Raw genomic sequence first — 27,961 nt, forward strand, 5'->3', positions numbered from 1 at the left:
GCTGCGGCCCGCGAATCTCAGGATGGCGGGTCACAGTCGCGCCAGAGGGTGAGCCAAGAACTGGGGGCCCGAACATCCGCTGCCCTTCAGAGGGTCCCGGGCGGGGTCGGGCTGAGGATTCTGGCCCCTAGGCTTCTCCGACTGTTTCGGCTTCTGGAGCAACCCGGTGTCTGCGGAAGATCGGAAACCACTCTCCAGCACCCCGCTGAGGCCCGCTCTCCCAGGCCATGCAGGCTGGAGTGGAGGCCGCGGGACCTGGAAGGGTCGGAGTCTGGTGCTGGTGCCGGGAGGCCAGCCCGTCTCTGTCCGGATGAGCCACACGATCCCCGAAAGGGCAGCCTGAGCCTTAATCTGCGCGCCCGAAAAATGGGAATGCAGAGGCGATGCATGCCTTGTTGGAGGGGCTTCAGATGCTGAGTACACGGGGGTGGGAGCGGGGAGGGGAGGAGAAAGGGCTTTCTTTACACGAATCCTAACGTGTGAATGTTTGCACTGAGAGCCAGACTTAGCGATCTCTTTTCATGGGCTTAGGCGCCTGTGGCGGCTAAGGATAAAGGAATTGGAGCAGATAAGGGAATTCTATTCCTATAATTATAAATGAAGCTCAGAGAGGCCAAACGTTTCACAAGAGGTCACACAGCAGTAAGAGACAGCTGGTTTTTCCGACTTCAGATTTCAAGGTCAGACTGCACAACTCTCCGCCATCCCAGCCGGACGCCCCTGGAACCTCGGGGCCCTCAGCGAAGCCTGGACGCTGCGGGCGGAGCTGAGCGCGAGAGGTTGCGCTCTGCGGGTTGGGCAGCCCGGGCTCGCTGCAGGCACATGGCGCCCTCTTGCGTTCGTGGCTGGAGGCGCACGCGGCTGCTGGTCTGACCCGTATTCCGAGGTCCTGCTGGACTTGGACGCGGCATCTGCTTCCTCTCCCTTAGTGATTGCGCAGGCGAGGGTCGATTAGCTGCGGACAGGGTGACCTGAGACGACACGAGGATGCATTTTGTATACCGTACGCTTTGAATGCTGTAAAGCACCCGGGACACCCGGTCACAGCGTTTGAACACCACCGTAGTTTTCCACTCGCTTCCACCCGTCCTTGATTTTTTACAGGAGTCCTGTAAGGCCGGCAGAGCAAGAATTATTATTCCCACTATACAGATGGGGCAACCGAAGCAGGCCCAAGGCCACTCGCTGGCGAGTAGCGGAGCCAGCACCCGGACTGGATCTGCTTCCCTCCTCACGCGTACCCGGCTTCCAGGCTGGGGTCTGGCCCTCACCGAGGTTAAGGAAGAGGGCTTTGCAGTCAGACAGATTCGGGTTCAAATTCTAGTCTCGAACAGGCTGTTAGGTCTCAGACAAACTACGGAAGTTTTTTGGGTTTCAGTTCTGCATCTGTAAAACCGGAAGGACAGCGCCCCTTAGGACTGTTGCGGGAGGGGTAAATTACCAACCGGGGCCAGGTGACTGGAGCACTGAGTACCGCGCCGGGTACCAGCGCCGTGGCTGTTTTAATCAGGGAGGATGGCAGTTGGTGTGACTACCCCAGTTGGTGGTGGGTAGGCGGCAAACCAAGGATTACACACCTCCGTGGCTAACCAGAGACCCGAGAGCTCAGGGTTGGGGCTGCTGCTGGGACATGAACCCAGCACTGTGTTGCCGGCCGACCACAGTCCTGCAATTCAGCAACCTTTCTCCAGGGCCTTGGCCAGGTTCTGGGAGGCCCCCTCCTCCTTACAGGTGGGGACACACAGGCCCCGAGATGAAAGCTGTAACCTTCCCCAGCTGCAAGACCCAGAGCCTAGGGCTGTCCTCAGAGCAAACAAAAACCAGTGTGGGGAAGGTGGGGCTTCCTGAGACCTAGCTGGGAAGACAGGTGCCTGGCTGCAGGTGCAGGGAGTTGGTGCAGTTTGAGCCCAGTGGTTCTCAAACTGCTGGAGCATCAGAATCAACTAGAAGCCTTGCTAAAACACTTGCTAAGCCCCTTCCCCTTGGGTTCCAACACAGTAGTTCCATTGTGGGGTAGGAGAATCGGCAGCTCCCAGGTGATGCATGACACTTTGAGAGTCACTGCTCTAATCCTTCAGAGAACTTCCTCTGGGACTCCTCAGTTCACCAGCTCCACATTCACACCAGCTCCACATTCACACCACCTCTGTCTGGGCTGCTCTTATTCTGGTCAGTTTCACCGAACATTTCTGGGCTGGCCCTCAGTATCAGCAGGAGCAATGTGGCTGGGCTTCCAAGCCCCCTTCCTCCTGGTCCCTTCACACCTGTGGCTCAGAGGAGAACGACGTCTACAACTGCTAGATAGGACAGTCAGGCCAACTTTCTGGAGGAGAACTGAACCTGAAGGTCTTCTAAAGGGGAGTTACGGCCACAGCCTGGCCAGGGGCTGAAAGGTGGACACTGAGCCAAAGTCAGACCCTCTGATGGTTGTGTGTATCTAGTCAGCAGGGACTTGGGGTCCTGGCTCTAATCCTCCTGGTGGAATACTCACAGCCCAGGGCTGGAAACAGGGATGAAGGGGACGGCAATAAGCACTCAAATGAATGAATGGCTGCCAGCCAGGCAGGCCAGGCCCAGGTGGCCGAAAAATCCTTCAGATGGTGGTTTGAACAGGAGCAGGGCAGGGTGGCCACAGCAGCTGCCCTTCCTGCCTTGGTTTCTCCATCTGAGGAATGCGCGTCATGTGTTTGCTGTTTCCCTGACCTTCCCAAGCTGCCAGCAGGATAATATATGGAAATTGCTTTGACCTCCTGAGAAAAGAGGGTCTCCAGGAATAGAAAGTTCAGCTGCTAATCCTGTCCCCCCAGACTTCCCACTAATTCCGGCTTCCGATGTCAGCCTGGCAGGTTGAGTTTAGCAAAAGAAAGAACAACTTAGAGGGCTGATGGTTTTTCTAATGGCCCCAGTTCTCCAAACACACCCGCACACAATACACATGCACACACAGGCTGGTCACAGACCTCCCTACATGCACAGCCTTCCCTACCCTCACTCACACACACACCTCCCACGGAGCAGTCATAATTGTAGAGAATAATTAGAACTAACATTTGCACAGCGCCCTGCCATTAACAAAGCAGTCCCACCCAGCACTTTCATTTAATCCTCACAACCACCCGAGAGGCAGGGATTATTGCTATTATTAACTGAGGCTCAGCAAGGTTAAGTGACTTGCCTAAGGTCACTCAGCTAGTAGGTGACAGGCATGGATCCAACTTGCGTCTCCTGACTCCAAATGTTATTCTCTTGCTGCTGGCCCACGCTTCTTCATGCATTCACGCACATTCATTTATTTGTTTATTTATTCATTCACTCATTCATTCATTTGTTCACTAACTCAACAAATATGTATTCTGCATTAGTTGTGGACCAGACTCTATGCTAAGTGCTAGCTGCTTTGCTGTACCTTTTCGCCTATTCTCATCATGACCTGGTGCTTTTCCCATCCTCATTTCATAGTGGAAGAAATGGGGTTGAGAGAGTAAGTAGACAGAGTTGAGCCCACAGTGTGACTTTTCCAACCCCTCCTCTCCCAGGCAGGGGCTGGAACAGCAAGTAGTCCTGCCCAGGCCCCATGGATCAGAGCTCCTAGCTCGTCCCTGTCACCCAGACATTTCAACTGAACAGGTCTAGAAAATCAAGGATAGGATTTTCTCCAAAATGCCATTGGCATCTCTGGGGACAGAGTCACATTTTCCTACTGATTACACAACACGGTAGCATTTACAATAGTCACTCCATCCATCAATATCAGTCGGAGCCAGCAAGAAATGTCCCCCTTCCCCCAACCCTGCGCTGACCCAGACTGAGAGCAGAGGCAGGATGGAGGGAAGAGGGGACATGGCTGTGCCCTTCACAGAGCCCAGGGATGAAGGGGAGATGCGCCCCCTCAGGGGGAGCCTGGGAGTTGTCTGACATTGACACCTATGGACCTTGGAGTCACACAGACGTGGACTCTGATCCAGGCTTTGTACTATCTAGCTCTGTGACCTTGGGCAGTTCAGTTACTTCTTCTCTAGAAGCCTCAGTTTTCTTATGTGCAAAATGGGTATATGACCCCTCCCTCTGAGGCTTGTCTGTGCAAACTGAGTAAGACCATGTTCTGAGCAGTAACTACTTGGAGGCTGGTTGACTGAGTAGAGAGATATGGTCTCAGACCCCTGTCTGGGCTGGTTATCCTGTCCTCTCTTGAAAGGGTGAGCCATTTTCCAAATGGAATTGTCTGGCATCTCCTCTATTCTCTGCCTCTAAAAAGGGTCTAAATGAAGGCAGATGATGGAGTGAGGTAACGTTCGTTGTACATCTACCATGCCAGGATTGTGCCAGGCGTGCTCAGAGGTCTGAGTGCGAAGGCCTCTTCCCTTCACTTTGAATCAGTGTGTCAGGTCCAGGCAAACCCAGGGAGCAGAGATGAGATAAGACTTCAAGGACTTGGGACAAGGGGCCCTTGTCACAAGGGCTGTGTGTGTGTGTGTTTCTGAACATGGGTTCTGATACTTGGATTTCTTTCCCCATTTATTTAGTAAGCATATATGTGCATTGAATAAGTGTAATTGAGCACCTACCATGTGTCCTAACTGTTCAGAATGCTGGGGCTACAACCATGAACAATGGGCAAAATTGCAAACCTCACAGAGGCTGGATGCTAGTTAAGGAGACAATGTTTATGTAAACAATGACCAAAAAAATAAATCCTAGGTCTGCTGTGTGACTTTGGGCAAGACACTGAGCATCTCTGAGCATGAGTGTCTCTCTTTGGGATGTCACGTAGTGACTCCTGCCTTACACTGCTACTCTGAGAGAATGTATGTAAACTGAAAATGCATTGCAAACTGGAAAGCTTTGTGCTCATATGTATTACTCTGCATGTAAACATGTGTGCTTGCCAGCACCCATTTTCCTTGGCTCAGTGAACACAGCACCTGTGGGACTCCGGAACTGGTCCCAAATTCCATAAAATCCACAACTCCTCCCACCAGAAATGCAAGGAGGGAACCATATGGCTCTGATATCCTGAGTTCAGGTTTGGTTTTGCCCCAAGACAACACATCCTGCAAGTTTCTCTGCTTGTGACTTATTTCCTAAGCCTCTTGCTCTACCAGCTTTCATGTTAAGGAGGGCAGAAAAGGTTGAGCTGAACACTGGGAATGTCCTAAGCCTGGAGAGAGGTCTTGTTTCGGTGAAGGGGACATGAGCCTGGCCCCAGGAAGTGGAGAGGAAACCCAATGAGGGTGGACTGACAGAGATGCTACTATCATCAATAATGTCATCCTCCAAGTCCTCCCTTCCTGGCTCTGAGTGAGTAAAACACTCACACTCCACTGCTCTCAAAGTGCTTGACACCAGTGCCCAAGCACTGGCCTCACCGAGGCTTTCAACATAAATCACCTATCCTGATCCAACTCCTGCCAATGCTGCCTAACCCAGCTCAGTCCAGCTCACCTGAATATAGCCCAAACCTTCCAATGTAACCTAGTCCAACCCATCCAACACCTCTTAACCCAGCCTAGTCCAACCCACCAACCTCGCCCATTGCAACTCATACCAACCCAACCTGTGTAGCTCAATGGTGGTAGAAACTGTAGACTGATTCATTCAGCCCCTTTCCCTCCCTCCTTCTAGTGTGCCTTTTTATCCCATAGGGGCTGAAAAGCTAAAAACTGTATTTCCTAAACTGCCCTAGAGTTAGAATGCAGATGTTATGTAGGTTTTACTGCATGCCATACATTCATGCAAGGCTTGAAGTCAGAAGTGTATTGAATGGGCAGAAAGGCAAGAAATGAGCTGTCCTTTCAAAACAATAACCATAGAAACAAACCCATGCAAAAGAAGAGAGGATAGTGTGATGTACTTCTATCTGTATGACCCAGATTCAACAACTAGGAATATTTTTCCAATTTTGTGTTACCTGCCCAAATAATTTCCTCACCATACTTTTTTTTTCTGGAGAGAAAACCTGTCAATGCTTTCACTGAAGTGTGCATTTAGCTAGTGTGGACATGCAGGCGAGCATGTTTCTTGAGTCAGAAGCCAAATTGGTGGCTTCCTGACTTGGCAGATGACTTCCTAAAGGTTGCAAAAGGAGCAGCTGCCTTGGTGGTCCATTCTGCAGCCTAACTTTGGGAGTTGGTCCTGAAGATGAAGGCGAGAATCTGTTTTCAGCTCTCCAAATATTTCTGTGAGCCATGAAATACTGTTAATACATTTATTTTTGCTCAAACTATTCAGGGTAGATTCTGTCTCTGCAACTAAAAGCTAATACATCCCTAACCAAATGTATCCTCAGCTCAGTCTAACTCTGCTAAAAGCCAACCCATCCTAAAATCATTCTAACCGACCCAAGAATGTTAAATCCAGCCTGGTTCAAATTAGCCTAGCTCAGCCAAACCCAGCCCCAACCAAGCTACCCCTGACTCACCTCTTTGTACCTCAGCCCATCTAAAGTCAGTGCAATCCATCCCATCCTAGCCTAGGTCAATTCTCTTAATCTAAACAAGCCATTTAATCTCCACCTCAACCTATATGACCCCATCCAACTCATCTCAACTCAGCCTCTCCCAGCCCTAATCCCAACCTACCCAGTGAATCTCAACCCAACCCATTCCATGGGAGTTGAGCAACACAGCCCATTTAATTTCACACATATTTACTGAATATCTTTTGGGGCCCCTGTGAGAGAACAAAGGGAACTTGAACTTCTCTACAGATGTAAGGCTGCATTTTTTTTTCCACATTTCCTTTGTTCTTTTTTGCCCCCTTCTTTCCAATTTTGCCCCCCCCCCCCAACCACTATAGACCATGCCTCCTTGTTTATGTCCTTTCCCCTTGGCTACCCAGTGTCCCCACAGTGCTTTCCAGGTGTTCAAGACCTCCAGGGGGAAGCCCCTCTCCTTCCCGGTCCTACCTGCCTGGAGAGTACCCCTAGAACCTCCTCTCCTACAAAGCTTATCTATCGTAGCAGGCAGAATTTCTAAAATGGACTCCCAAAGATGCCCTTCCTTGATTCCTGAAACTTGTGAATATGATTAGACATCGCTCCTGTGATGATGCTATGGTATATGGTACAGTTGGCTTTAAGATACAGAAGTTATCCTGAAGTATCTGGTGGTCCCAGTGGAATCAGATGAGCCCTTAAAAGCAGCAAGCTTTCTTTAACCAACAGCAGACAAGGAAGTCAGAGACATGCAGAAGAAGGAGAACTTGGAGATATTTGAAGGGTGAGAATAACTTGTTGCATCATTGCTGGCTTTGAAAATGGAGAGGACCATGTGAAAAGGAAAATGAATGGCCTTAAGGAGCTGATGGCTAGCAAGGAACCAGGGACCTCAGTCTACAACTGCAAAGAACTGGATTTTGCCAACATCCTGATTGAGCTTGGAAGGTCATCCTTCCCAGAGCCTTCCCATAAGACCCAGATGGCTAACACCTTGATTTTAGCCTGTGAGACCCTGGGCAGAAGACTCAGATGCGCCCACCTGGATTTTTGGGCTACACAATTATACCGTCGTAAATAGATACTCCTATAAGTTGCTAAATTTGTGGTAATTTGTTCTATAGCAATACAAAACTAATATGCTTAGCCTGTGTTCACTCTCTCAGAATTATCTTGATTTTTTTTTTCCTAATCAACCTGAGAGATGAATCATCACAGAACAGGGGAAGAATACAGTATTGAACACAAATACACCTGGGTTCCAATCCTGGCACAGTCACCTACTAGCCATGTGACTTCAGCCAAGTTACAGAATCCTTCTAGGAAGAGCTTTATTCATCAATAAAATATGAGGATGATAACTTTCCTGGTCAGTTTGCTTGGAAAATTAAATATAATGCACATTGCATGTCTGACACATAGTGGGGGCTTAAATATTTCTTTGACTTGTTTTGGATAGCAATACGCTAATATTAAGTAGTCAGTTTAAAGATGTTGGAGTAAGTGCAGTTATTCTTTCTCACTACCATCATTAATAGGACAATTTTAATAGCACACCACTGACTTGACCTAGTGGGAGAGCTGCTAGTGGAATTGAGGCCATGCTGATGAAGAGGAGTGCTTGGCAGAGTGTCTGACATCACAGATCACTAAGCCTATGTCAGAGGCTGGGTCTTGGATTAATCACTGGATGCACTACAAGACCAGGAGGAAGGAAATAAGCAGTGAAAATGACCCAATGTTAAATCGAGAAATATATGCTGTACTCTGGAAATGAAATCACCTGATCTCCCTTTCTGCACCCAGGGAGCAGGCGACCCCAGCCACGGCTTCTTCTCTCAGGAACTGCAAAGCAGGCAGGACTGAGCTCACACTGCCACATCCTGCTCATAATCTGGGAGGGTATCAGGAACCAAGCCATTGCCCTTTCTTCTCCCCAAGTCTACACTTCACAAGTTATCAGAGATAGCATAGAACAAGCAATCTTGAGTGTGTGGAGAAGGAAGACCCACTGAACTTTTCAGAGCTCTTCGGGGTTTAGCATTTTGTCCCTCCCCTTTTCCTCCTATCCTCATAGCCCCACTCCTCATCTGCATGGACCCTTGGGGCCATTGGATTTGGTGGTATCCTGTAAAGGTCTCCAGGCTTGTCAGAAAGCCTGGGTTCTGGTCTGCCGTGTGCAGAGCTGGTTTGCACCCACTGGCCAGAGCTGACTGTAAGTGCCTCTGTTCAACTCCACTGTCAAGTGATCTCACTTTCAGTTTGAAATCTATCATGGTGAAAACATACCATAGAAGTTGGCAAAGACTGCAAGTCAGATTTTATCTTTTGTAGAGAGCTGGTGTTAAATTTACCAATAGACTGATGCTTCTAGCTTTGGAGGCCTGGAAAGAGGCAGATTCCTGCCCTTCTCTGGACCTCAGTTTCCTCTTTAGTCAATGCCTTAGCTACCCTCTAAGGGCCTTTAAAAAAAGCTCATTAGATACCAAAGAAAAGAGAGAAAGTGTGGATAACAAAATTACTGCTTTTATGGTAATACTTTCACAATAAAAATAGGGCTCACAATAGTCACATTTAGAAAGAGCTCTCTCTCTGCTAAGTACCATGCTATGTATGTCATCTGAGGCCCTCCCTTGCCTTACTTAACACCCCCCACACCTGATTCAATCAGCTAGTGAGGTACTTTGGGTTGAAGGTTTTTCCCCACTTGGCTCTGAAATTTGAGTGTCTGCATATGATTCTGGGCTCCACCACTTTCTCAGTTAGTTTGACTAAGTTATTTAATTTCTTTGTCTCTTGTTTCCTAACATGTAAAATGGAACAATAATAAAAGTTTCTACTTCTTCAGATTGTTATGAGTATTAAGTGACAAAACCCATGTAGAATGCTTGGATTAGTGTCAGTCATACAGTAAGTGCTAAAGAAATGTTAAGCTTTATTATCCCTGCATCTGTGGAGCCCACACAGGCCTGTTCCATGGTAGGTACCTAATAAATGTTTGTATAGGAAAAGAAGGGAGGCCAATAGACAAAAGATGACAGAGAGAAATATTTTGTATTAATAACTCAATGAATGTTTCACGTTTACTCACCTCGGTCTTCCCCATTTACTTTCACCAACTTATGACCGCCCTCACGGATGTTCTACAAAGAGTTGGAAATTCATTTATGTAGTCACTCAACAAACATTAATTGAGCGCCTCTGGTGCCAGGCCCTGGCTAGATGCTGAGGCTACCATTGCGAATGAGCTCTGGGTTTAGCTGGCGTTAGAATTGTGGAAGCCTTGGTCTTCTGGTGGGCAGACAGGCTCTGAGGGGCCACAAGCTTTGTGCTTGCAGGTACAAGGGGTGATGTCCTATGTTCCACTGCCACCTGCCACTCTGATCCCTGGGTTACATGATCCTACATTTGAACCTTGGCTCTGCTATTTACAAGTGATGTCACTTGTTCTTGGACAGGTGGTCCCCTCTTTTTTCTAAATCCTGCTTTCCTCTTAAGTCAAATGGATAAAAACATCCACCCTGCTTCAAGGTTCAAGCCTGTGTTTGAGCTGTAGAGCGTGACGCTGGCATCTGGCATGGAAAAATACAATAAGTACGTGCTTGCCCCTTCCTCTGGGCCACAGCTGGAGGGAGGCCCCCATTTTTCAGGTAAACAGAGGCCCAGAGAGGTGAAGAAACTTTCTTAAGCTCCCCGAACCTTGTATGTGTGGCGGAGAGCAGGATTCCAGCCCACTTCTGCAGCCTGAGTTTTGTCACTGTGTGGGGCCCCTGCCCACATGGGAGGAAAGCCACTGGGGACCTCAGGCTATAGCAGGCCCAGGTGGGCCACAGGGGAGGGTGGGGGTGTACAGGCCTGGGCCATGGACATGCAATGAGCCCTCACTAGGAGATCAGCTAGCCCCACACAAATAAACCCAGACATGGGGGCTGGGCCTGGTACTCACTGGGGACTGCTCCAGGGCAGGGCTGGAGTTTCACTTTTCACCCAGCTCAGATGGGGAGTGACAGGGCTGGGGGCTGCCTGACAGTTCAAAGAGGGTATGTGGCTCTGAGGTCGCAGTTCAGCAGAGAAGTCATTCCCCAGCCCCCTCAGCTGGGAAAAATGTGTTCAAGCTGTTCCCCCTCCTGGAGGGTTTTTGCCTCCCTCTCCCCTCCCCCGTCCCTCCCACTGCACTGCTTGCAGGGGTTGGTGGGGGTGGTACTCTGGGACCCACTGGGCCTTTCTCTAGCACCTCCTCCTGCAGGAGGTCTACCCTGAACATTCTTGCCCCCATCAACCTCTTTATTTCCTTCACTCTCATTTCCTTCACTCTCTTTATTTCCTTCCCTTCACTGAGCACCTACTATATGCCAGGCCCTGGGCCAGGCACAGGTGATGTGGAGATACATAAACTCTGTCAGCTGAAAGAGTTCATGAGGTGATGAGAGAAACAGACAAAAACGGATAATGTCAGTGCAACATGATAGGAGCTAAGATAATGATAGTTTCTATTTATTGAGTGCTTGTTATGAGCCACAGGTTTTATATGTAGTATATCGTTTGCTGCTCACAAGAAATATAATCGCTGCACAGTAATTATTCCATTTGACAGCTGAGAGGACCAAGGCTTGGAGGGCAGCCTGCTCATGTCATAAGGCAAACTCCCAAGCCTTGCCTTTTCTACAATCTTCTCCTGCCCCAGGGGCTATGGGAAGTCTATAGAACCTTGGGAAGGTGAGGTGGGTTGGGAAGGCTTCGTGGAGGAGACTGTACCTGGACAGCACCTTGAAGGAGTATTCAGGGCTAGCTGGCTTGGTGGGGAGATGGCTTTTCAGACAGAGAGAGGAGTCTGTGTAAAGATCCCGGGAACTGAATGCCAGTCCTCTCTTGGGCACCATGCTTTGCTGTTCTGACTGCTTTCTCTCAAGTCATTTCCTGGCTCATCCTCTCCTCCCAGGTGGTTAAATTCCATTCTGCTTCCTCTCCCACAGATTCTCTCTCCTTACATGACCTCATCCATGCCCTTGGCTTCAGCTACCGTCTCTCTGCCAATGACATAAACATCTCTCTCCCATAAGAACCGTACATCCCACTGCCTACTTGACCCCTTCAGTTCAGCGTCTTAAAGCGACTTGAAATGCCAACAGGCCCCAAAGAGAATGTCCGTTCCAGGGCTCTTGTTTCTGGGCCTGGTAACAGCTTTCAGCCTGCAGCCTGTCCCTAGGGCAGAGTCAGCCTGACACCTCCTCCTCCCTCACCTCCGAAGCTGAGCCCTCACAAAGGCCCGTGGATCCTTTCTCCACCCACATTGCCCATCTCCACTTCTGCTGCCCTGTCTGAGCTACCATCCCATGCCTGGATTATAGCAAAGCTTCCCATCTGGGCTGCCCTCTCCACTCCTGTTCACAGTGCAATCCATGCTCAACATTGTTGCCAGTGTGATCACTTGAACACACCTTACATTCTGCTGCTTACATCCATGGCTTGCTATTGCTTTTAGGATAAGAGTCCAGTTCCTTCCGTGGCTCCCAGGGACCTGTGTGATCTAGGTCTGCCAACTTCTTCAGGTTTATCTTTCACCATGGAACCCACTGAATCATCACATCACCACTGTGGACTCGTTATTTGAAATGTTCCGGGCTTCCTCCCACCCAAGGACCTTCAAATGCACAGATTCCACTGGTAGGAATGCCCCTCCCAGCTCCAGGCCAGCTCTCGTTAATTCCTCTGTGCTGCCAGATCTTACCTCAGACATCCACTCCTCACTCAGGAAAGCTTCTTCCGATGCTCACAGTAGGTCACCCTTGCCTGTTGGTGTGCTTATTGTCCCCTGAGCTTTGTATTACGGTACTTATTCACTTGTGTTTCATATTAGATTAAAAATGATGCTGTTTCTCCATGAGGGTGTGACCATGCGTTTTTTGCTCACTGCTGTTTCTATCCCCAGTGACTGCCATAATCACTATTTCTCTAGTGATTTCCTTTCCTTCTTGCTGGTGCCTTCTCCCGCACTAGGCTGTGAGCTCCTCCAAGGCAGGCCTATACCCAGTTCATCTCTTTCCCTACAGTGCTCAGCACAGTACCTAGCCAGCCCAGGCCCTCAGCCAGCCTCTGTTAAGGGAGTCCCCCAGGAGCTGATGTGGTTTAGTGGCAGTGATTGTTGGCCAGGGAAATGCTAAGCAGCCCCTGAGAAAAGCATCGCATCTGCAACTCACCCTTTATGTCTCAGCGAGTAGGCAAACTCTGGCTTCCCGCTGGCTTGCTGTGTGACCTGGGGCAAGATCGTGTACCTCTCTTGGCTTTAAATTACTCAGGGGATTGAACCCATGGCCTTGTGGCTTCAGGTTTATCTTTCACCATGGAACCTATCCACTCCAAATGGATAAACCCTCTGATCCTGGAGAGGAGGTTGGGATGTCCAGGGCCCATTTGCAGAAGTCTCTGGAGAGAGTAGAGTGCTCTGAAGCTGTGGAAGAGGGAGATTTCAGGCTCAGGGTCCACGGAGCTCTTTCTCCTGCTCCTACTGCTCATGAGGAGGCAGCCACAATAAGCCTCAGCCTCCCCCTGCCTCTCCTGGTGACGGCTACCACTCACTTCTGGGGAGCAGCCTGGCACCCCCAAAGTCACATTAGGACGGGGAGCAACGCACATCTTGTGTCCATAAAAAGGTAGTGGCAGCAATGGTTGGAGGCCTTGGCCCTCCAGAGAGGTGAGCACTGCAGTGATGTTCCCCTACTCTTTATCTCAGGGACCTGGCTTGACATCTTATTTTACAGTGGGGTAAATGGAGGTCCCTAGCAGGGGCATTGTCCCCTAGGGCCACACCACCAGGTACTGAATGGCCAAGCTGGTACCAAAACAGGCCGTCTGAAGTCATTGCTCAGGGATATGTCGGTTGGTAACCCAGGCCTGTCTGTGCTAGGGGAAGGTGCACATTCAGAACCCTGGGCAGGGAACCAGGAAACCTGGGCTCTAAAGCCACTGACTTGGTGTTGTGACCTGGGCAAGTTGCCCTACTTCTCTGGCCCCGAAGTCCTCACCTGCCTGATGGGAGAAGAGCAAAGGATCAGGCTGAGGCAGCACAGCATATGTTGGAGCGTGGATGGTGGCCCCTCAGCTCCCAGAGCTCCGAGACAGCATGGTGGGCCTGTGGGTGGCGTGACCTTGCCAGTGATAACCCTACAGGGCTCGGGACCAGGCCCCTTCTCTCCATGGGTCATTCATTTACCAAGGCAGAGGGACCGGGGAAGAGGCCTGGGCAGGACCTTATCTTATCAGGACTGATCAAGGAAGGGGCTGCTAGGGGGCTGAGGGGAAGAGCGGCAGGAAGGAGGCCACTCCCCAGCTCTGGGGCCACCTGCTTTCCTGCTTCCTGACTCTTGGGTCAGGTCCTCCTGGGCATGGCTGGTATTTTGGGCAGACAGTTCTTTTGTGTAGTGCATTAGCACCTAGGGTAACGCACTGTGACAAAGTGTTCCAAACCTTCCCTAATGCCTCCTGGGGTGGCATGCAAACCCCTCTGGGCCATCCTGTCATCCCTTCTGCTCAGAGCTCATGAGTACACCTGCCTCAGTGCACCGATTGGGGCCTGGGCCGCAAGAAGGCGGTGGGCAAGAGTGAGGTCCTCATTCCCCAGTGGGGAGATTGCTTGAGTCTCTTTTCCCCCGCCCTGTCTCGCTCATGCTGATGGCTGCCATCTAGAACCTGGGCCCCCTCCATAGCACACATTGCAGGCAGCCAGGACCAAGGCGAGCCGCACACCACAACCTATCAGGAGTCGAATCCCTGTTCCAGTGCTAACTTGCTGAACAAGCTGAGGCAACTCCCTTCCCCTCTCTGAGCCTTAGTTTGCTCGGGTGTAACATGTAGGGGCGGGAGAAAGGATCTCGAAAGAAACCAGAAGACACTCTCTTAGCGCACAGGTGGGTGCACTGAAGTGGGTGCACAGCATTGTCCTCACCCGCTTCCTGCCAAGGGTCTGCCATTTCAAGTTGCCCATCCCCAGAGCTGCCACCACCAGCAGCAACAGGGTGCAGTAGGCAGAAGTAGGTTTGAATCCAGTTCCTCCCTTTGCTGACTTTTATGGTTCTGGGCAAGTTGCTTCCCCTCTCTGAGTCTCAGTTTGCTCATTTGTAAAAAAAAAAAAAAAAAAAAAAAAAAAAAAAGCAAACAGTGGAGGGAGAAAAGAATGAGTACGAGAATTAATGTGATACCATTGCAGTGTGGGGTGCTTCAGGGGCATTCATTACACCCCCACTGTGGCTCCTGTCCCGGGGGGAGCTGTCTAACGGGGTGGTATATGGTGTGAGGCTGCCTGTGCTGCAGTTTCCAACAGGCCCCAGGGGGATTCCCATTGAGGAACCACTAAGACTTAACTCCGATTGCTGCAGCACCTGGGCACACACCGCAGCCACACCTTGGGCGTAGCCACACCCATGTCCATGCACCCATCCCAGGTGTGCGCTCACACAGCCTAGCCACCCACGAATACGCATGTGAATGTGTCCTTGCCTGTCCAGGGCCAAGTGCCCTCTGACCCGCCTGTTTCGGGGATGAGTCTGAGGCTGAAGCAGGGAAGGGACTTGCAAGAAGAGATAGGGCAATGGCAGAACCAGAATTCTGGCACACAGAGCTCTGGCTTTCCGGACTGGCTGGCTCTAGTGTTCCAGGTAGCCCACGCCAGATGTCCAGGTGCGAGGGTGCACGCCCAGGCACACTGTCACACGGTTACACAGGCGGTGCATTCAAACGAGTGGCCCTGGAGCAAAAGCTAAGGCACAGGCACATTACCCTACGCATCCAGGACCCACCGGAGCCCAGGAGGGTAACCCTGAGGGAGACAGACCAGGGCACCGCACACTGGGTCCCAAGCACATCTACCCTGCCGTTCCCCCGCCCCGGCCTGCAGGCCAAGCCGCGTCCTCCCCCGCACGCCAGCGCGGCCCCTCGGCCTCCGCTTAACCCGGGTGCACTGGCTGGCTGGGCCGGGACCATTATGCGGGCGCATGGCCGGCCGCGCCGGGGCGCAGAGCAAACTTAACCTTCATTTGGGAGCGCCCAGCGGCCGGAGCGCGCGGCGCAGCCATCGATCGCGGCTAATGGCCTCGTCTAAATGCGGAGCCGCTGCCTCCGCCCCCCGGGTCAGGGCGCCCCCGCCCTCGCCCCGCGGTCCGTGCAAAATGGTGTTTACCAAAGTCAATATTGGCCGCGGCGCCCGCCCGGGGCACCCGGGACCCCCGCTGGCCTCCCCCAGCCCAGTGCTGGATTTGGGCCACCAGGGCCTCATCTTGGTGTCCCAACTGACCCTGGCCCTGACAAGGAGTCTTTGAGGGCTACACACAGGCGGGTCTCGCTCAAGGTCTCCCAGGACCCGACCTCTTAGGCCTCCTTACTGTCTCGGCGCTGTACTCCCTGGGCAGCGCCTGTAGTGGGAAGAGAGAGCAGGAGTTTCGGCCTGGAACAAGCCTCGGCTCGACTCCTGGCTCCATTTCTGTATAGATCTAGGCGGGTCCCTTCTCCTTTCTGAGCCCTCAGAGCTGTCATTTTTTAACGCCTTCCCCAAAGGGTTCTTGAAAGGATTGCATTAGAGATAATGCAGGCCAAGTGCCCAGCACAGAACCTGACATTCGGGGGTGTTTTGGGAGGGGCTGCTCTGACATAAGGCAGAGGGGTGTCCGCCCCTGTCCTGTGTCACCCTCCCCTGTCTTCTGTCTGTTTCCCTCCTTCAGGGTACTGCTGAGCGGGCTGCTGCCAGCATCAGCTTAACAGGGACACAACACAGGCCGTGGAAAGTTCTTTATCTGAATCCTACCTCACTACGGAAGAGCCTGAGGCAAATCCTTGACCCCTTGGTTGCTCTCGTCTGTGAGGGCAGCGATGAGAATTCCTGCTCTCCCGGCCGCTGGGCAGGTCTGCCCTCCCAGATGAGTGAGTGTCTGAACTGGGGGCCCCGAGGACCACAGAGCTCCCAGGCAGGGCGGCGGTGTGAGAGGCCCGGAACGTGCTGATGCGTTGTCTCTGCCTTTCCAGCCTGCAGCCAGTGAGCCGTGTTGAAACGGCATCATATTAAGCTCATTTCGTTATGAAACCTCCGCCCCGCTCTGGATCCCCTTTCATTCTTGCATTGCGGATCTTTGGATTGGTAAGAAAAACATGGTAATTGCAACTTCCCCTTACTCCCCTTTCATTCTCTCTTCACATCAGAGAAAGGAACTCTTAAATGAGAGCCAGAGAGACTTGAGGGCTGGTCCCAGAGGCTGAGCTCCTTGGCCCATCCGGTTATGGTTACAGAGGGACTGGTAACCTGAGCCTGCCATCTGGTGGCCATGGCTGTGCTGACAGCCTTCTCCTAGAATGCGGTCTGAGTCCCCTAGTCCCTGGCAACTTAGACTGATGTGTGACATCTGAAAGTCACAGAGTCCTAGAATCACAAGATGGTACTTACTTAGGATGGGAGAATATTCGATTCTTGAGATAATGCATTCATGGAATGTTAAAACAATAACAATAGCTACCATTTCTTGATAGCTTTCTCTGTGTCAAAGCACTAAGAAAGTGCTTTGTGGGAGCTGTTTCATTTAATTCTCTCTCCATCATCACATGGTGATGGCATTTATCCCATTCTATAGGTGAGAAAACTGAGAATCTCACTATGTAATTTGTTCAAAATCACATTATGATAAGCAGTGTGTTGAAATGTGAACCCCAGGTCTCCTGACTCCAGACCCAGGCTGTTAACCACCATACTTTACTCTAGAACCTTAAGATAGTACAATCTGAAACTGCCAAGTTTTAATATTATAGGATCATCGGGTATAAGAATCTTAGAACTGGAGAATCTTAAGATTTTGGAATCATAAAATTCTGGGAGGAGTGCGTCTTAGACTTGTAGACTCAAGAACCATGGACAGTTAGAACTGAGAGGGTGTTTAGGGGCCCCTGGTTTTGCACATGAGGTCAGACAGGAAAGGCGCCTGGCTGGACGGTACAGCACAGGGTGGGAAGTCTGGGTTTCCTGTCTCCTGACCTAGAGTTCTTTCCACTGTGGGTTTCTCAATCAAGGCTTTTCCAATTATGCTCTTTTATAGCCACTGCAATAAAGCTGTGGACTTTTGCTCCAGAACAGCACATAAAATATCCCATTATTTGCCTCTTAACCTGAGCTTCTGTTTTACATCTTAAGTCTAAAGTGTAAGCCTCATAAAAGGTAATCATCTAAGGCCTGTTCAAAGAGAAGCCATAAATTGGCCATTTAGTCCAATCAGTGTTTATTGTGCTCCTACAGGGTACCCAACCAGTACTAGCCTGTGTTTTGTGGAGAGAAAAGGGGAGCATAAACCTCCGTCCCGACTGTAAGCTGCTTAACTCTCTTTTGGGGAGGAGTGCAGAGATACAGTGTCAACCCGAGACAGAAATATCACAGGAGATGTCATTCCATAGTTAGGTGCAAGACAGGATGGGGGACATGGGAGAGGCCAGTGTGGGCTATGGAAGAGTGAGAGCAGAGGGGGGCTTTTTTGGCTACTAATTATTAAGTAATGACTATGCACTAGGCCCTGCACTAAGTCTATGAGGTACATTATCACACAGAATCTCATAATAATTTTATGAGGTCGTATGGCAAACCGAGGCTCAGCGTGGTTAAGTGGTTTACCCATAGTCACGTGGTAAATTCTGGAGCTGGGATTTGGACCTAGGTCTATTTGACTTCAAAGCCTTTGCTTTTAACCGCTGTGTCACACTGTTTTGGAGCTGAGCCTTAAATGACCACAGTGGTTTATGCATGGAGGCCATGTGGGGCATGTGGATGTGCAAGGCTGGGAGGTGGGCAGAAGGTAAACTCAGCTAGAAAATAGCACCTCTCGCTGCTGGCTCACCGTGCTCACTCTGGTCTAATTTTGCCCTTCAAAGTCTCTGAGTTGAACAAGAAAACAGGTCTCATAGGACTGGAAACCCAGAATTCAGCTCCACTGTTAGGCTGTGTTGGGCTGGGCCGGGACCATGCTTCCTTAGGCAGCCCACGTTCCCTGGAAACCATCTCTCAGAGAAATACCCCAACCCAGTTCCAAACCTCCTCACTAGAGGAGCCTCCTTGCTGTCTCCCCTCTCTCCCACCAACTCCCAAATCTTCTCAAGACCCATAAAAGCCCAGGTTCGTGGCTCAAAACTATTACACAAATTAAGATTATATTATTATTATTTTCCTTTTTAAACTTTGTTCCTGTTGCCTGTCAAATTTCTATAGAAGTACAACTCTTAATAAAATAATGTTTTCCCAGCACTTTGAGATGATAGCTAACACTTACAGAACAGACAAAATTGAACTTAGCAATAGATACCAGGTGGAGAGCCTGAGAGCCATGCCCTCCAAACAACCCTTGTTGCTCAAATATGGTTAAATGGGTTTTGACCCATTGCTTATCATGATTGGTGACTCACTCCTAGTCACCATTTTCTCCAATGTGAGACCAGACCCACAAACTGGGAGGTCCATCCCGGCACCGAGGGGTGATCAAAACCTAACTACGGGGTGATTAATCAGCCATGCTTTCAGAAAAAGATCTTAATTAAAAAGGGAAAATGTGAAAGTTGTCAAAATCAAAAGAAAGTCACATGCTAAAAACTCTCACAAATGGAATCGGGGAGGCCATGAAGGGAGGGTTGTCACGTACAAATATCTGATAACAAGAACTATCACAAAAGACTGTAAAAACCACAACTTTGAACAAAGGTGATCACACTCTTACACACACACACACACACACACAAATACTTGTATGAGGCCCAGCAACTGCCTGCCCAACCTTGGACTGGCAACACCCTTGTTATTGATCCTTGCAGCCAAAGACAATTATCTCAAAACAATTAAGTAATCCTCCTCATTTCTTTCTTTAAAAACCTTTGTCTTTCTTTACCTACCTGATAAGCACATAGTTGACTTTGGCACACATATTCCCATTGCAGTGCTCATTTTCAGATAAATATAATTTTCCTTTAGAGAGCTGATATGGTTAGGCTGTGTCCCCACCCAAATCTCATCTTGAGTTGTACCTCCCATAATTCCCACATGTTGTGGGAGGGACTCAGTGGGAGATAATTAAATCACAGGGATGGTTTTCCCCATACTGTTCTCGTGGTGGTGAATAAGTCTCATGAGATCTGATGGTTTTATAAGGGAAAACCCCTTTTGCTTGGCTCTCATTTCTCCCTTGCTTATTGTCATGTAAGTCATGCCTTTCGTGTTCTACCATGATTGTGAGGCCTCCCCAGCCACGTGGAACTGTGAGTCCATTAAACCTCTTTTTCTTTATAAGTTACCCAGCCTCAGGTATGTCTTTATCAGCAGCATTAAAATGGACTAATACAAGAGCCCTTTAGGTTGACACCTTAAATGTGGTCTGACCTGTAACTGCTTTGACCAATATAGTGTAACAGAAGTGACACTATGCTAATTTTGGACACTATGCCTTTAAGAGGACACTCTGTTTTCATTCTGGTATCTGGGAGCCTTGGCCATGTGAGAATTCCTCTGACCATTCTCCTGGAGAGACGGTATGGAGAGGCCCTGAGACTTCATAGACAGGGCCCAACTGAGTTCAGCCCTCCAGCCATGCCCACCAAGATACCAGACATCTGAGTACATCTGTCTTGTATCCCAAGCCCAGTTGCTAGCTGAAAACTACTGAGTGTTCCGAGTTGACACTCTGTGAAGCAGAAGAACTACCCTGCCAAGCCCTGTCTGAACTCTTGACCTGTGAAATCAAGAGATGTAATAAAAAAGTTACTGAGTTTTGGGATAGTTGGTACACAAAAGTAGATAACTGAAACAATGACCAAGTGGTGTCTGGGCTTGTAGAGAAAGACTCACTACCACTGGTATTTTAAAAAATATTTTTAAAAGATATTATTAAACATCAAATAATAATTAGAAACAAAGCAATAGTTAAATATTTTAATATGCTATAAACTTAAATAAGCACATTGTTTTACATAGTTTAAACCACAATTATAAATTTTGCAATATATACTTTTGACTCTATCAAACTTAGGAAGCAAACACATTAAACATATACAAAACAGAATTATTATAACTTATGACTATGTTGCCATTTATACTTATTCTTAAAGCATCAGTTCCATGGGTTAGTTTATTTCTTTGTTATTTCTAGAATTTTATATCTTCTTAGCTTTTCATATATTTATTTTGATACCTACCTAGGGTACGATAACTTTCTAGATTGAAACAAAAAGTAATAATAACCCAGGATAGGATCTGGGTTACCTATTCAATTCTTAATTTGACATGGAAACTGATTACTTTTTCCAAGAGTTTTGAAGAGCCATTGGTCAACAGACTGGGCTGCATTTTTTTGATTTTTTTTTTTTTTTTTGCTTAATCTTCACTTGTTACATCAATGACATTTGTAAGTCTGGGTCTTTTACACAGTCTTCCATTTTATTACAACCTCGTGTCTCTCTTCAAAATTTTATACATTGCAAGTTTCACTTGGTCAACGTTATATAACCCATTGTCCTGTCATTGTGACATATGGATGTGGTCTGTGAGCATTATTTAAGACTGCTAGATACCTTTTATTATCTTGTAATTAGTGGGGTCATCTAGAGGTTTCATAGGAGATGAGAGATTGGGTCTGCATGTTTTTCTCCTCCCCAAGACATTCAGCTAATACATCACTGTGAAACACCTGGCAAAATGCTCCGTCTGCTTGGTTACTGGGTCCACATGCCTGCCAGGGCTGGCTGACCAAGTTCATCTTCCATCTGATTGTCAGTGAGGCCAGCAGTGCCACCTTATTCTTTTGGTTCTTTTACCATTTCCATGACATCTTAGTTACTCATGGTTCCCTGTTATTTTTCCTTCCTGTTTCTATAGCTAGAAACAGATACATGGCAATACTTTATAAAGAAATACAATGACTAGCAAAAAATAAAAGATCCATATGTAACCATATCTCAACTTATTGGAATAATAAAAACAAATAGATCTTATTATTTTACCTTTTAATTACAACCACCTTTTTGTATAATTTATATTAACTTTTTTTAGTGTCATGAATTCATGGCTTTTCATTAGCTTATTTGTTCTAATCAACTATATTTCTTCTCTCCTCCTCATTTCCTCTTTCTTTTTGCTGTTCAGATGATGACAACTTTGCCAGTGGAAAGCACTTTCAGCTGCCCCCTCCCGTCTTTTAATGCTACGCTGATATCCTTGAAAGCAATCTTATTTTCTGGCAATAGCAGGATGCTTGATAGCCATCCTTACTTTCCATTTTTTCTCCAAGGCATAGAACCACCTGCCCTCTGAAAGATCCCAATTCCTTTTAGTGAGGAATAGTGTTAGAGCCCAGGATCTGAATACGATGTGGGTGTGTGTGATCTCGGTGCTGTGACTCCAGCTCTTCTGTTTGGGTCTCATGTCATGCTGCCCTATTGGACCAAACGCAATTGTGCTTCAGACCCATAGTGCTCTGCCAGAGGCTGTTCTTTCCACCACTGGCCTTGGGAAGCAACAGATGCTGCTCTTCCCTCCACCACTCTGGCCTATCGTTCCCTTGACTTCTCATAGAAGAGTGGAGATTGTTCATATCTTTTGATGGGAAGGTTCAGGGACAATCGAGGGGGCATTCCGTAGAGGATAATATAATCTCTACTACCGGGGGTTTCTCTTAGAGCCCAAGTCCATTCTAAGATCAGTTTCAAAGCATTGCCTGCTTACCTCCCTACATGTCCCTGCAGAAGAGAGGCTGGAGCACCCCTCCCCCCACCCCGCCCCTAGCCAGGAATTCATTGAGTATGTGTATGTTACAATTTTGGACCAACCACCACAAGGCCCAATGAGAAGGAGTCTTCTGTCATTTCCAGTGTCAGGATCTATGACTGGCCTAGATGACTGACAATAGGGATGTCTACTTCCTTACTTGTATTTGTAAGAATGAAGCCTTGTCCTAAGTGTCCCAAGACAATTACATCGGAAAGTAACAATTGAACATCAGTCAGCACACTTCCCAAAGCCTGAGTCATTTAGGCTTAAATAACCTGTGGAGGACATCATAACCGAGGTCAGCTAGAGCTTCGTTTGACCCAGCCCAGTTAATTATTACCGTTGGTCCTTCAGGTATCATGTCTGGACATATCTCCAGACTCTCAGCTTAGACTGTCTGGAGAACTACTATTAAATAAGAACACACACACACACACACACACACACACACACAAGCACAGTGAACTCTAACTCATATAGAGCAAATAAGTAGTTTTTCTATTTTTGTGTGTTTTTTTACAGGACAATAAAACCTATAGAAACACAGCCCTGACTACAACCACATGATCAAATATCCACTTTAAGCTCCTTAAATGTTCCCCAAAAAGAAACCGGAGAGTATTTGCTTTATAAGATATTACTAAATGGCCAGTTCATGTATTTTCCCAAAATGAATAGATATTCTGCCCCCAAAGACTGAAATCACATGTAAATTTTTGCTTTTCTAAAAAAAATTATTTTAAAAAATGAATAAATTCACATGACCCTAACTATAGAAGTTACAAAAGTGAAAAGTCTCCTTCCCACGTCTGTCTCCAGCCTTTCAGCCATCCCCTCTCCTGACTCCCACTTCTGGATGATCCAGTGTCTCCTTCCAGAGATATTTTTATTTATTTGTAAATGAATGTGCGTATATGGTCACCCCATCCTGCTCCTTTTTAAAAAACAAATGGAAGCATGCAAAAAACTAGTGGAGCATGACGGCAGGTGCCTGTAATCCCAGCTACTCAGGAGGCTGAGGCAGGAGAATCACTTGAACCTGGGAGGCAGAGGTTGCAGTGAGCCGCGATTGTGCCACTGCACTCCAGCCTGGGTGACAGAGCGAGATTCCATCTCAAAAACAAGAAACAAACAACAAATGGGAGCATACTGTACACTGTGTTCTTCTCCATCTCACTTTTTGCACCTAACAATGTATTTTGCAGAACATTCCTTAGCAACTCGCTAAGATCATTCTTATGCTTTTCCATGGTTGCAAAGAATGGAATTGATGAGTATACCTCAACATATTTAAACGTCCCCTATTAATTAACATTTAGGTTGTTTCTAATTCTTTACTATTACAAACAATGCTACAAATAACAATTTTTGTACCAACATCATTTTGCAGGTGCATAATTATGTCAGTAGGATAAATTCCTAGAAATGGGGAGCTGCTGGTACACAGAGCATGTACATATGTACTTTAATTGCCATTCAAGGGAGCAGACCCAGTTTACACTCCCCCAGCAATGTGTTGTTGGTTTCAACATATCCTTGCCAACATAGTATATTATTGAATTTCTTTTATCATGGCCAGTCTGGTAGGTGTAAAAGAGATCTTAGTGAAGTCTTAATTTGCATTTCTTGTATTTTAATTGTGAACATCTTTCCTTTTCTCTGAATTGTGTGTTTTATATCCTTTACCTATTTTTGGAGTGGGAGTGAAGTGTTGATCTTTTTAATCAATTTTCAGAGCTTACATTTTAAAGGAAATTTACTTTTGCCTGTGATATGGGTTAAAAGTATTTTCCTCAGTTCAGTATTTGTCCTTCAATTTTCTTATAAATCATTTTTACATATTTACTTTTCCATATGAACTTTATTTAATTTTTATTATTTTAGATTCAAGGGGTACATGTTTCATATGAATGTTAGAAAGAGTTTGTGAAGTTCCAAAAAAAAATTTTTTTTTTTTTTTTCGAGATGGAGACTCGCTCTGTCGCCTAGGCTGGAGTGCAGTGGTGCTATCTTGGCTCACTGCAATCTCTGCCCTGTGCCCCCACCCCTCTGGGGTTCAAGTAATTCTGGTGTCTCAGCTTCCTGAGTAGCTGGGATTACAGGTGCCTGCCACTACACCCAGCTAATTTTTGTATTTTTAGTAGAGACAGGGTTTCACCATTTTGGCCAGACTGGTTTCGAACTCCTAAGCTTAAGCAATCCTCCCACCTTGGCCTCCCAAAGTGCTGGGATTACAGGCATGAGCCATGGCGCCAAGCCAAGTTCTAAAAATAATTCTATTGATGCTTTTTATCGAGTGTTTTTGCCATGAATAAAATTTATAGCTTTTTATAGTTAAACACTAGCTTTTTAAAAATTTGTGACTCTTGATTTTGTCATATTTAGAAAGGTCATCCTTGCTCTGAAATTATAAAATCATTCTCTCATGCTCCTTTGAACTTTTATTTTTTTTACATTTGAATCTTTGATTCATCTGAAATTTATCTTGAAGTAAGATGTAAGGTTAAATTCAAATTTACTTTGTCCCAGAAGACTACCTAGTTGTTGCCATATCATTTATTAAATAATGCACCTTTTCCCTACTGATATGAAATGCCACCTTCACAATACACTAAATTCCAGTCTGTATCTTTATCTTTTTCTGGACTTTTCATTCTGTTCTGTTGATCTGTCTTTGTGCCAGTACCACATTGTTTTAATCAGCATGACTTTGTAAATGTTGTTTTAACTATAGGGCTAGCCATCCCTCATTACGCTTCCTTTTTAGACTTTTACAGAATATTACTGCACACATTTTACCATATAAACTTTAGAATTGACTATTCGGTTCAAAAAATATTGTTGATCCTTTCATCAGGATTGCGTTAAATTTTATATTAACCTAGGGAGAACTGACATCTTTACGACATGTCTTCCCATTCAGGAACAGGCTAGCCTTTCCCTTTATTCAAGTATGTTTTCATGTCTCTTGGGAATGTCTTTAGGGCTTCTACACATAGATCTTGCACATTTCTAGTTGAGTTTATTCCTGTATATTTTATCTTTGTCGTTGCTATTACAAATTTTTCCTCCATTACACTGTATCTTCGAATCGAATGTTATTTGTATATGTTAGAGCTATTTATTTTGTATTTAACTGAATTCCTGAGCCCTCTTAATCTTTCTGTAAATACTTTCTCAGGTTTTCCCTTCTTCATTTCATTTTTTTAAACCTCAATTTTGTTTGTCTTGTCTTACTGCATTGATTAGTACTTATGGAGTCTCAGGGAATTCAATCAATACTCTCCTCTTCCCTGCTCAAGACAGGGAAAGTACAAAGCAGACGCTAGCACCAGTTTTATCCACGAGGACTAGTTATTGGAGAATGTGGCTCATATCTGTAAGGAGATTTTCTAAAACGGACTTACTTACCATGTCATGGGCACTGTGGGATGAGTATGGACGCCGTCATGTGGTGGAGTGAGTGGCAGCTGCTCCTGTAAGATGAAGGTATGGGGGTAGGTGCAGAGGGGAAGGTGTACGCTCTGTGGGCAGGTCTCTCCCAAAGGAAGTCTCCCAAATATACCAATCTAAGCCACTCCATTTTCCCTGGAGTAGAGTGAATGAGAGATGGAGAAAGGCCAGGTATGTTGTTCTGACTGGGCTCCCTCCAAGATGAAGAAAACATCAGAAGTGGAGAAGAAATAGTTCTGCATCCCTGCCTCCTGCAACAAGTATCTTTAGAATAAGGAAAAATAATAGTAGAAGTGGCCATTCTTATCTTTCTCTGGGATTTCAGTGATAGTGCTTTTGTGACATTAAAGATGATACTGCTTTTCCTTATCCCAAGGAAGATACACTTAGGAACATCCATCCATTTCCACTCTATTTTGCATTTTGTTTCTTTTTTATCAAGAATTATTGAATTCTATAACATATCTTGTCATTGTCCCTGGGAACCATCATCTGATTTTTCTTCTTTGCTCTTTTAATATGATGAATAATAGTAGATTTCCTAATATTGACCTATCCTTACATTGTGAAATAAATCCCACTTGGAAATAGTAGTATTATTTTAATGTTCTTCTGTATCCTGATTGTTAATATTTTACTAAAGCTTTTGCATCTAAATCTCTAAGTGAGATTACCCGGCAGTTTTCTTTTTTTTTTAAGTACAGTATTTATTGGGTTTTTCTAACGTTATGGCCCATTTTTTAAAGATGTTTTGAAGATTTCCTTATTTTTTTGTATACTCTTGAACAATGCAAATAATATCAGAGCCACCCCACAGAGGGACCATGTGTCTCTGTGTGTGTTTAATATTCACAATAACTGTACAAGGTAAGCATTATTATTGTCTTCATTATGCAGTTGAGGAAACCAAGGCTCAAAGCAGTTTCTTGCCCAAAGTCACATAATGAATTAGTGGGGATGGCACTTGATTCAGGGTCAGGTCAGACTCAAGGTCAGGTCAAACTCAAAGTCAAACTTCTGTCTCCCTTATATGCTCCTTCATGCAGCCACTCTCAAGACAGAGAATGTGGGGCTTGCAACAGACAGATCTTGAGACAGCATCTCAGTTCTGCCAGTTTCCAGAAGTGTGCCCTTGAACAGATCACTTCACCACTTGACATATGTGTTTTGTTCTCTGACAAATAGGTATAATAATGTCCTTTTTCTCATGGGGTTGCTGTGAGGATGCAATGGGGCAGGATATGAGCAAGAACCTAGTGGAGAAGGATTCACGTTCAGCCAAGTCTTCAATGCTCACCCACCGTATGCCTGGTAATGCTCACAGGGTGTGGAGAGAAGACATGGCCGCAGCCCCTGCTCCTCTGTAACTGGACAGCCACTACACGGGTTGGTCGCTATGACATATCTTAAAGTGGTGGGAGTTGGCGGGGAGTGGTCACACCTGCAGTAACAGCTTTCACACATCAATCCCCAGTGTTTGATTTGCTCCTCTCAGTAGACTGTGATGCTCTGTGGCAGGCCCAGTGGTTGAGACATGTTCCCTAATGCTGGGATCCAATCACATTTCTAAGTACCGAGGAGATGTTGGCTGAGCCCAGGGCTATGGGAAGACATTTGTGCTTCCTTCTTGACCTTGAATCTGGTGGGTCTCAGAAGATCTCGAAACTCTCTATCCCTGGGGTAGGAAAAGTCCAGAGACTTCCCAGTTTGATAATGAGCTTTGTAGACTATTTGGAGAACCATTTCCCCACTAATGCAATACAATTTTATTAACTTTAGTTTCCATGTGGTACCTTAGGCCTCTCTACTTGTTCATCCCACATATGTGCTATTTTATATGCTTTGACCTGCGTCTCCCATTCTCTCTCCCCTTCTCTACCTGTAGTAACCACTGTTTTATTCTCTGAGAGAACCATCTTAATACATAGTTATTTCATATTTTTAAATATGTCTTTTCTTTCAGATTATTCTAGTATTTTTTAGGTTTATTCTGATTTTCCATTGTAAATGAAACACTAGCTCATTGCAAAGATTTTAGGGAATAAAGAAAAAGAAAAAATGAATGCCTCAAAACAACCATTAGAATATTTAAAATTCTCTCATAATCTTTCCCACACGTATTTTTATTTTGCACACAATTGAGATAAATGAAAACACTTGCCACCAGTTGTAAACTGTGCTTTCCTATCCCCCAAATTAGCTCAAAACTAGTCTCATTATTATAAAACATTTATATCCATTACAGGAACCTCTCGGCTTGGAACTCTCGGTTTAGAGCACCCAAGCAGACGCCCTTGTACATACAATAT

General features: G+C 46.7%; 1 long non-coding RNA gene and 1 pseudogene across 1 annotated transcript; both read right to left on the minus strand.

Annotated features, from left to right (window-relative positions):
• Nucleotides 1–569: 569 nt before the first annotated feature.
• Nucleotides 570–19,487, minus strand: LOC110743807. Its single transcript, XR_002523426.2, has 2 exons — nucleotides 16,227–19,487; nucleotides 570–971 (listed from the first exon to the last, which is right to left on the minus strand). It is a non-coding gene; the product is annotated as an uncharacterized LOC110743807 (long non-coding RNA).
• Nucleotides 19,488–25,470: 5,983 nt separating this feature from the next.
• LOC116274211 overlaps nucleotides 25,471–27,961 on the minus strand; it is a 12,528-nt pseudogene continuing 10,037 nt past the window's right edge.

The sequence above is a fragment of the Papio anubis genome, chromosome 1 (genome assembly GCF_008728515.1).
Source record: "Papio anubis isolate 15944 chromosome 1, Panubis1.0, whole genome shotgun sequence".
Classification (NCBI taxonomy): Eukaryota; Metazoa; Chordata; class Mammalia; order Primates; family Cercopithecidae; genus Papio; species Papio anubis.